Below are 10050 nucleotides of genomic sequence, written 5' to 3'. Positions count from 1 at the left end.
CACCTTCTTGGGGTATTCGAGGGCCATCTCCCATTCTTTCTCGTGTATTAGGCACCCTAGTTCCTCCTCCCAAGTGGCTCGCAGGGCCTCCAGGGGTTTGTTTGTGAGCTCCCGAATGGCTTTATAGAGCCATAGGATCAGGTGTCGCCCCAACCCCATGTGTATGATTGAGTGTATGACCGGGTGAATTGCTGGCTTTCCTGTCGATAGGTCGTGGTATGATCTATAGTTTTCTAGGAGTTGGCGGCGAAGTAGAAACTGGTCCAGGGGGAGGTCATAGTCGTCCATAAGCTGGCTGGTATGGTCTAAGCTGTCTCTATTTCGGTTAGGCCGTGGTCTGTCCATGTGTGAAGCATGCTAGTTGGGTAATATTTCTCTTGTTTGGGCCAGCCGACTAGAGGCAGCAGAGGGGAGTACGGAGGCGTCCCTTCCGACATACAGTGTATCCTTTGCATGCATTTGTGCGCCACCACTACTTGTACGGGGTATGTGTGCCTCGGTTTAGTGCCTGGCAGTAGCAGGCGGCGAAATTCTGGGATGGGTATCTGGCCGGTCACCGTGTATGTCTCACCTATGTGTCTGCCCGCCGTCTATTAGGACAGTCACTGTAATTGTGCTGCCAGAAAGTATGATTCGAAGGACGGTGTGCCTAGTCCTCCCTGCGTGGTGGGTAGTTGTAACTTCGCTAGTGCTATCCTACGCCTGCTTGTTCCCCATATGAGCGAGCTGAGGAGCGAGTCTAAGTCCCAGAAGAATGCTCAGGGTGGGATTACAGGCAGATTTGTGAAGTGGTACAGTAACCGTGGGACTATTATCATTTTGGCTAAGGCCACACGGCCGATTGGGGCTAGCGGGAGGTTCTTCCAGAATCCAACTGCTGATCTGATTCCGGCCAGTGCTCTACGGTGGTTACCTTAAAATATGTCGGCCGGGGAGTGGTAGAGACGGATCCCGAGGTATCGGGTGACCTCCGCACTCCAGGTCACTTTCTGGTCACCCAGCAATACATCACGAGGAGGGAGGTTTGGGTGCAGTGGGTAAACCGTGGATTTGTCCCAGTTTACTCTGAGCCAGGAGGTTTCCGCGAATTCCGTCAGTGTTGCCCAAATGGGTGTTAGGTCCGCAGTGATGTCCCGAATATATAGCAAAAGGTCGTCGGCGTACATGGAGATGTATGGTATCCGCTATGGGAATGCCCCAGTGTGCCCCCTCCTGTCGCAGCCGTAATGCCAAGGGTTCTACAGCGAGGGCGAAGAGTAGAGGCGAAAGCGGGCAGCTTTGCCTCGTATGCGGACAGTATTTTACTCTATGTTTCTAAAACCACCTTTTGTCCCACTATTCCTTGGCATCCAGGTATCGACTCAATATTGACAAGTCTAAAGTAATGCCTTTTAATAAATTCTGTCTTAAAGATATCTTTAAAGACACCGATTCCTCCAGGATTAAATGCCTAATGATTATTTACTCCACATCCCTTAAAGAAACACTGAAGGTAATTATAGAAGCTCTAAATTTGAAAATAACATCCCTCAGTGCCAAATGGTCCCCTCTTTGTCTTTCTTGGTGGGTCAGACTAGCTACTATTAAAAGTATGCTCTTGCCCCTTATTAATTTGTATTTACAAATGCTCCTTCACAACTTTTTCCATTTTATAGACAGTCTACTATCTAAGTTCTTATGGAACAAACATTCAGCCACATTTCTTTATTCAAACTTAAGAAGTTGAAAATGTATGGTGGTGTTAACTTTCTCAACTTCTCACAATATGATTAGACTTTTCTTCTTAAATGGATCTGGTCCTCTTAGGGTACTTCTAATCCTTCTTCTTCTGCTCTTTAGAAATCTCTTGAACTCTCTCACATTTCTCCCTTTAATTTTCTTCAATTTGTTCTTATTCCTTAAAAACCTAGGCATATGTCTTCGTCTTTACTGAACAACTCCAGTAACATCGCCAAAAAGCACATTGCCAGAAATATTCTCCCTCTCAACTCTTGTTTTTATCCCCCATTTGGTGCAATCCTGCTATCACTCTATCTTAAAAAAGTTCTTAATTGGCCCTCCTGGGTCGCTTCTGGTATATCTTCCATTTCTCAAATCACTTCTAACAATGAGTTTATCTCCTTTTAGGCCTTCCGTAGACATTTTTATATTCCTCTTTCTTATAGACACAAAGATTCTTTCCTCATGCACACTCTTCGTTTAAACATTACTAATCCTTTTCCCACCTCAGATAAACCCCTTGATGATCTTACCCTTTCCCAGGAATTTTCTACAGAAGCTAATGCTGCTTTCATACACAAGCTACTTTCTTTTAAAGTTCCAGATAGGGCCAAAATCAAAACTGAAATTGCTTGGGAACAGGACCTTCAGTCTACTTTTTCAATCTCTCTGTGGAACAAACTATTGTAGAAGATCCATTATACTTATCGTTCAGAAAGTACCACTCAGATCATGTATTTTTCTCTATAATTGGTTGTTTTTAACTCCTTCTTCTCTATTAAAAATGAAACTTTTACCTAATAATAATTGTTGGTCTTGTGGCTCTCCTAACAGTGGCTCTCTTCACATGTTTTTCCTTTGCCCCAAATTCTCTATATTTTGGCAGCAAATATAGCATAACATCTCGACACCCAAACACGAAAATTCTTTAATAATATACCTGCGATGATTAAATCCCACACGAAAGTGATAGCAGGTAAAAGCTGGATTGCCGAGGAAGCGATGCATACCTTCGGTGCGCGGTAAAGATAGAACTGCACCTAGAGAAAACACTCCGAGCCTGCAACCAGCTGCCAATGCAGTAAGACCCTAGCTCGAGAATGGCACCCGCAACTCGGGAACAGCTACGCAGCTCGAGTTTCGAAGAGGCAGGACCGGGACACCCTGGGGTGAAGCACAGTAGAGAAGCCACACAGCGGTGATGCACGGCCAAGAAGGAGGCGAGAAGAGGCCTAATGAGCAAAGCTGGTGGTGATCCCCAAGGAGGAGAGGGCCGAACGCGGTGGCAAAGACATAAACCTGCGGCACCCTGAAACAGCAAGGGCATACGACGGAAAGGTAAAGCGCTGCAGCCGCAGCATAGGAGTAATCACTAGACATTAACACCCTAGTGGCAACAAAGGTATAGAACTAGAGAGACGCTCTGCCTAAACAATGGTCAAAATGGCGGCTGGAGATCCATCCAGGTACCACCGACTGAATGGCCTACCATGCGGGCCGATGCGTAAATAAATAAGTTGGAGAGAGTGAGCCCCACAGTGTCAAATTTGACAAAAATATCAACTGAAAGGTGGGTAGCAGCTAGAACATCGGGAAGGGCACCTGGTCAGCCCAGACTTCCACAATGTATTAGCAGCTACAGAGCAGTGTGGGCCCTACTGACTAGTTAGCTCTGTGACATTGTCATCCTACAGATACATTTCACTGCTGTGCGTCTTGCGGGGTACATACTGAGAGAACCCCAGGTTCACACTGGTGGCTTAACATCGGAGGCCACGGGGGGAGGGTCAAACTACAAAATTTGAAATGAAAGCAGAGGGGGGAGAGCTGAGCCCCTAACTAAGCACCCCCCCACAAAAAGACTGAGGTGCTCCTATTGTCATAACCCCTCTAGAAGAAGACAGTGCATAACCACCTGAAGTAATCAAAAATATGAAAGACAGACACCAAACAATCTAAACTAAATTTTTATAGCAAAAGACACATTAGACAAACGGATACGGAAGCTCGGCAGGAAGCCAACATGGCGCAAAGAGGCAAATCAGTACAAACGGAACCAGATCTTCGCATCATACTACTGGAGGTACAATCCAGCCTAAAACACATAGATGGAAAATTAGATAATCTAACTGCCAGACTTGATCAAGTGAAGAAGAAGGTAGATACGCACGAAATTAGGCTGGATACGTTGGAAAACATGGCTGAATATGTCCACGGACTCAAAGTAGATACCAAGGAACAGATGCTCCAAATGGAAAAAGTCCTAACTGTCATAAGAAACAAGAATGAAGACTTGGAAGCCCGCTCGAGAAGAAACAACATACGCATAACGGGTGTTCCCGAAACAACTGCAATGGGCAAAATGGAGCAGTATGTGGAGACTACATGCAGAGATTTGTTTGGAGAAAGCTTATCCCAGATGTTCATCGTGGAATGAATTCACGGAACTCTGGCCCCTAAGCCACCGGTCTGAGCTATGCCCAGACCCGTCATAGCACGTATACTGAACCATAGAGACCCAGACACTGCCCTGAAACTGGCACAGGAGAAGGGCACGATTCGCCACCAGGAATCACACTGGTTTTCTACCCGCACTTCACCCCTGGAGTACAGGCTGCCCACAAAGAATTCCTTCCAGTTTTAAGACTGTTACAGAAATTGAACATGCAGTATGCACTTTTATACCCTGCAAAGTTACGTGTCACACAGGATGGGAAGTCACAATACTTCACGGACGCCAAATCAGCATTGAAGTATGCAAAATATGTGGGACACCTGATGAAGACAACCTTGAACTCAGCTGTCCCGGAGGTCAACGAGAGGCTAAACGACATTGACTGAGTTAGGATATTGACCCCGGTTTTTGTTCCACTAATTTAGACATAAAAAGTCAGCAAGAGTGTGAGAGAGCGATATGGATGTGGGGCTGAATAGTGATCCAAACTCCTGGACTGGTATATATCTACCCTACCCCACCACATCCAATTAACAAGTGTTAATATTCAGCATGAAACTGCTACACGTAAAATATATTTCGCCACCTCACTACTATCTATGAGGTAGTTCGCTGGCAACGCTTCGCTCCCCCAGGGAGTTCTCCCATAACAATTGAATGGATGCGAGAAGGAGTTTTGGGAAAGGGGAGGATGTGAGTGCTCAACCTAGTTGTGTGGTTGGAGTGGGTGGGGGGTTGGAAGGGGAAGTCCAAGAAGTTTGATTATATGCCAAGAAAGGGGGAAGATACAGTTGACACGCAGAAGTGAATTAAAAAACGAAAGGAGACCATCAAAAGAGAAAGCTGAACAGGGCAAAGATAGAATGAAAAAATGCGAAATAGAAACAGTTAGCATCTACACAAGTGGGCTACGCGGACAGGATAAACAACTTCCTACCATACCAGTGAACCGATGACATCCATTACACTACTCACATTGAACATTTGTAGCTGAATGATCACAGGAAGACTAGATTAGTGCAAACTTACCTGCTCTGACACAATATTGACATCTGTTTCTTGCAAGGAACTCACCTAACTACGGACACGATAAACAAGTTAAAGTCGAGGAGATGGGGAGACACATACTTGGCGACATACTCAAACTATTCCTGAGGGGTGTCCATATTAATATGCTGAGACCTGGGCCAGACCACGCTGCACTATTCACTAGACCAAGATGGTAGATACCTTATTGTGCAAGGACACATAGGAGGAAGTCACATCACCTTAATAGCAGTCTATGGCCCGAACACCGACTAACCTGAATTTCATAGCAAGGTATGGACAGAGGCAGTAAAGCTAAACACAGGAATATTGATATGTGAGGGAGACTTTAATGCCATTTTAGAGACAAAAAAGATAGAGTAGGCTCTGCGCGGACTCTCCACCCAAAATCCACAACACAAATACAGTCCATTAAGGAGGAAAGCAACCTTATAGATGTCTGGCAGCACATACATCTGGAAACTCTGGAGGGTACATGTATCACTGCACACCGTAGAGCATGGTCCAGAATAGTCTACTGGCTGTTGTCGAGAGAGGGGACTACATGGATAAATGTCATAAGACACATGCCACCAACATTATCAGATCACCCACCAGTAATGTTACAGTTATCCCTTCCAACGATGCCCACTAAAGCCTTTATATGGCGACTCCCAGAGGGAGCGCAAACAGATCCGGTCTTCAGAGAAGAGATTATGAAAGGAATTGTTGAATACTTTGAGATAAACGAGAAATCTGTAGACTTGAGGGCCACATTATGTGAAGCCTTCAAAGTGGTAATAAGAGCAGTCGGCATGGCTAAGCAGGGAGGAGTCCTCAAAGATATCAGACGCACGTTGGGGGATATTGAGAAAGAAATTCGTACTAAGGAAATGGAATATTACAGGACCCGGAATGTTAAAATACTTGCCACAATTACAGAACAAATCCCAACATACGAGGAAGAAGGGAACTCAAATTTCATGGGAAAATATACAAGCTCGTAGGTATGGTGAGGGAGATAGACCGGGGGAAACTCAGATTTTAAAAAAACAACAACCCCGCACTTATATAACTGAATTACACAATGAGAACTCAGCTGTGGTAAGGGACCTGGAAGAACTGCAGACAGTGCTGACACAATATTTCAAGGAACTATACATGACTCAGAGCACATCAGCCCTAGAGGAATTGACAAAATACTAGGACACAATAGAACTAATTTGGCTGACAAGGCGCATAGGGAATATTTGGAGGTCCCATTCACAGAAGAGGAAATCGTACAAGCCATAAATAGCCATCCTGGCGACAAAGCACCTCGGGCAGGTGGTTTAACAGCCTCCTTTTATAAAACGTGTGCCCAAATCTTAGTACTCTATCTGCTCAAAGTATATCAAGAGGCTTATGACACCGGCAGGCTGCCGCCGTCAATGCCGGAGGCATTGATTACTATAATACTCAAACCAGATAAACTGGCCAACAACTATGATTACTATCGTCTCTTATCTCTGATAAATATTGACAACAAAATTTACGCTAAACTGCTGGCCACCCGACTTCAGCCATTAAAAACTATAGTGGTACGCCAGGACCAGTCTAGTTTTATACCGGGCAGATCGACCTCGCATAACCTGCGAACACTCTTCACGACACTACACTACTTACAGCCACAGGAATCAGCAATAGCAGCGCTACTAGATGCCACTAAGGCACAGTTCTTCAAACTGTGGGGCGCGCCCCCCTGGGGGGGCGTGGATGGGTTCCCAGGGGGGCGCAAAGGCCTCTGCCAGCACATGTAAATGAAGACGCCTGGAAGTGCAGCGATGTTTATTTCCTGCATTTCCAGGCTGTCTTCAATTACTCCGAAGGCCTCAGAGTGCCGTGGGGCCAGAGGTCAGTGGGTGTGCTGCTGGGGGCTCGGCTGGGCAGTGTCTGGAGTCTTAAGACTCCAGCACAGCCGAGTTTTTCACAGGTCTTTAAAGACCGACTCTGCCTATTCCTTACATTTGCATTTTAAACTTACTGCTGTAGTGTGAAAATGCATTTCATGAAAAGGAATACAAAAAAGGGTTGCCAATAGAAAAAATGCCAGCCATGTATTTTAAAGAGGCTGCAAAGACCTTGCTTTGACACTAAATAGGGTCTTAAATAAAAAAGTATGTATTCATTTGTAATGTGACTTTCTGTCTGTTCCTTTTATTTTCAGTCATGAATCATTCAGGCAGCCCTAGAACACATTTAAAAGTACTTTATATTTGCTTTTCGAAGTACACACACATAAGTGCTGAAAATGGGGCTTTAGGTGACTGTTTATTTTTGTGCCGTCTGCAACATCAAAATAATGAGCTGGCAACCCTAATCATAAGACTGGAAGTTTGATGCAGGATCAGCACATTATTTCTTTCTTTCACCCTTGATTCCCTGATTAACTCCATAATAGCAATAGTTTAACTTATATCTGAAACCCTGCATCCCGCCAATAACATGCTGATTAACTTCAAGTGTCTTGAAATTCACCCTGCATTCAGACAACTCATTCCTAATTCTCACCCTTCACTTTTACGCTCACCCTGCACTCACAGCTCGTAGTTATGGTTTTCCCGCATTTGCCACATAATCAATCGTCTGCTGCATAATTTGCAAATTAAAAATGCAGCAACACATGTTACCTCACAGTGGAAGGCCCATTCTAAAGGTTGACTGGTCACCTTTCTGTTGCTTATTGCTATATGTGGGTGTTAATGTGGTACTTATGAGGGGCAATAAAGGCCAGGACAATGTTAACAAGTGGAAAAATAGCAAAATAGTGCAGTAATGCGATCACAAAATATGCAACATAATTCGCCTTTGCTTGCTGCAGAATTTAGTCAACCATGCTGCATAATTTGGCCTTCTCCTACCGCATAATTCCAATGGCCCTGTTTATAGTGCTATGAAGTCCCAGCCTGTGGCAGAAAGCACTGTGAATATGTAAGTCATTATTTTAAAACAGTATTTACATACTCTAAGCTAGACTGCTGCAAAATGATGCAGTGATTGAGATAAAACAAGTTCTTACAAAATATACTTTTTAGTAATAAGTAATCAAACTGTATCTAATGCAGACATTTTTGTAAGTGTCTCCACTATTCCAGATCCCAGCTGATAACTCTGTTACATTACATCTTAAAAAGAATAGATATTTGCCACCATAAAACTTTAAGCAGATCCACTGGAATTATTCAGCAGAAAAGAACAAATTTATGCGGCAGGTTTGACTAAATTATCCAGCAAGAAAAGGTAAGTTATGCGGCACAATGCGCCACATTTTATAGTTAGCATTACTTCATTATTTTGTCATTTTAACCCACAGTAACGCTGTCAGGGGAAATATTTCACCTCATTAGTACCAGTTTAACACCCAAATACAGCAGTAAGCAACTACACGATTACCAGTCTTTGCAGGGCCTTCCACTGCTCCGGAACACTTTGTCACGCTTTAAGTAACTTTTGTTCCGTTTAAGCTAGAATCAAGTTTTTGTCATTGAAATCTGGAGATTATGTAGCAAATGCAGTAAACTGATAATTATGTGGAAAGTGCTGCTGCTGCAGAAACTCATAATTCCAGTGGCCATGGCTTTAAGTGACTCAATCAATTAATGGCTGGTAAGAAGGCGGGTTTCTTTTTTAACTTTCTGCACTACCACCACCCACTTCGATTTCAGGCACAGGCATGTCAAAGTAAGTATTAACCATTCAGGGGAAGTTTTTTGTGTGAAAGCTGAATCCATGGGGTGGCTGGTAAAAGGCCAGCAGGGTTGCATTCAGATGCAGAGCCCTAATCCTCTCGATCCTTGGGGCCTCACAGAAATGGTCTAGGAGACGGAGGAAAGGATCGAGATTCATAGATATTGTCAAAGAGAAGGCCCAGAATAGTGAGCACTCAACGCAAACTCATTTTTAGGTTTACAAATGGCCAGAGATCGCTTCTTTAGAGAGCTACCCCAAAGAAGGGGACGATACAAGTGTTTTTTTTTAAAGGGACATTAGTGAAGCTGGTACTGCTGACAAGTGTGTAAGTGGCCACTGCTGATTATCATAAAGGAGTAGATGCAGATGCAGAAGGACTTGGGCCCAGGAATTTGGGGGGCCCACTGCATCACAATTGTGACTGTCTACCTTTAAAAAAGGGGCATCCAAACGTATTGTCCTTTCAAGCATTAGGACAGAGGTGATGATCCATCATGGTGGGGAAGAGGTAAAAGAGGCAGAGGAGATAGCCTGCTACTCAGGCCTGCAGTTATCATTAGTGCAGCAAGTATAGTTGCATTGGGGTCAAAGAGTGTGAGGGGCTCACAACACCCCAATTATGGGGAGCAGTTTGTTTGGGATATCTGTTTTTGTTTGATGCATTTGCTGTTTTATAAGTTTTGTATGTGGTGCGGTTCATAAGCTATAGAAAAAGTATTCCTGAAATCATCTCATAAGCTCCGATCCCTGCACGCAGCCATGTCCCTCCCGCTCCCCCAATCCTAGCCATAAGGTTTTGGAGGGGGGCCCGACCTCCAAACATTTTGCTTAGGGGGGGCTCAGAGTAAAAAAGTTTGAAGACCTCTGCACTAAGGCGTTTGACACACTAAAATGGCCATATATGTTTGCACTGCTGACCCGAATTGAACTAAGTATGAAATTCATCCAACAAATAAAATTATTGTACACTAAACCTACAGCTAGAATCATATTTAATCATGTTGTGACTGAATCCTTCAAAATTACGCTCGGCACAAAGCAGGGATGATCATTATCCCCCATGCTTTTCGGCATAGCTTTGGAACGGCTCGCCGCAAGACTGCGGCAACATCACACGCAGC

The sequence above is a fragment of the Lissotriton helveticus genome, chromosome 9 (genome assembly GCF_964261635.1).
Source record: "Lissotriton helveticus chromosome 9, aLisHel1.1, whole genome shotgun sequence".
In the NCBI taxonomy this organism is placed as follows: domain Eukaryota; kingdom Metazoa; phylum Chordata; class Amphibia; order Caudata; family Salamandridae; genus Lissotriton; species Lissotriton helveticus.
This window is presented reverse-complemented; position numbering follows the sequence as displayed.